The sequence below is a fragment of the Wasmannia auropunctata genome, unplaced genomic scaffold (genome assembly GCF_000956235.1).
Source record: "Wasmannia auropunctata unplaced genomic scaffold, wasmannia.A_1.0 LD336106.1, whole genome shotgun sequence".
Taxonomy (NCBI): Eukaryota; Metazoa; Arthropoda; class Insecta; order Hymenoptera; family Formicidae; genus Wasmannia; species Wasmannia auropunctata.
Genome location: NW_012026784.1, coordinates 3,442,525 through 3,443,723, shown reverse-complemented (window position 1 = coordinate 3,443,723; position 1,199 = coordinate 3,442,525). Strand labels below are relative to the sequence as shown.

The 1,199-nt window shown below is 37.1% G+C and overlaps 1 protein-coding gene across 1 annotated transcript in view; it reads right to left on the bottom strand.

The window, feature by feature from the left end:
- LOC105456718 overlaps positions 1-1,199 on the bottom strand; it is a 3,440-nt gene that overhangs the window by 144 nt on the left and 2,097 nt on the right. The gene's annotated exons all lie outside the window — the stretch shown is intronic.

The following is a 1,199-nucleotide window of genomic DNA, read 5'->3' as shown; positions in this document are numbered from 1 at the left end:
ATAAGGGGTGGTTTCATCCCTTTAAATCGTTTTTGGGCCGCAACTGCTAATTTCTAAATTCATCTATTTAGGTAACCTACATGTATAAAAAGTTTCGTTAAGATCAGAATTTGACACTTCGCGAGGTTCCCTTGTTAGTCAAGTCAAAACGTCCAACTTTAATATTATCAAATTTTAAATGATATGATATGTATTTTGTTTGTTTTATTGACCTTTGATTCTTTTCGTTTTAACATTCAGCTGCAAAAAAAGTACATCATTGAAAAATTAAGAAAAATTTATCAAATTTCAAATGATCATAACTTGGTAAATAATGAAGATAAAAATATGTTTAAAAAAGCAAAATGAAGCTTCAAGTGTCCACTTTAAGAATATTTGAACGGCAGTTATAAGCGATAATTTTTTACAAAATGGTGGATGACGTAATGAGAAGATGTAAAATTTGTTATCAAAGGTGCGAGTTTGCGACGATGCACAACGTGAATCAGGTATCGCAGCTCAATGGAACAAAATGCACATGAAAGTATGGACTTTTATCTTTAAAATTCTTTTTTACAGAGTTCGATACGATTATTTTTCACTGAGTTAGCCCACATTTAAGGTACCGCCGTCATTAGCTCAAGTTGGTTTTCATCCCAATATGAGCTGCATAAAGTTTGACGGGTCGGAATTGAATCTCATTTTGTGTGTGCGCGCGCGCGCTCGTGTGTGTGTGTGTGTGTGTGTGTGTGTGTGCGCGCGCACGCGAGCGCTCATGCTTATGTATTAATAGTGGGTATGACCTTCTTGTGCGCGTATTACCTCATTCATGCAATCAGACATACTCCTTATTAGTCTTTTAATTTCATTCTGTGTAATTGCATTCTATTCGTTTTCGAAAATTCTCTGAAGTTTTTGCAGTGATTGAGGAACCCGGTACGTGATTCGCACTTTCCTGCTAAGATTTTCCCATACGTGTTCAATGGGATTTAGGTCTGGACTATTCGCTGGTCATTCGAGTCGATTTATGGCAATTTTATTGAGAAAATCAATTACTCTTCTCGCAATATGTGGTTGAGCATTATCTTGCATAAAGATGAAATTCTCTCGAAAGAAGGATGCGTACGGAACAACATATGGATGTTTACAGGGAAGACACACTCATTCCGTTTTTATTTCTACTGTGATACGCACGCACGCACGCACGCACGCACGCACGC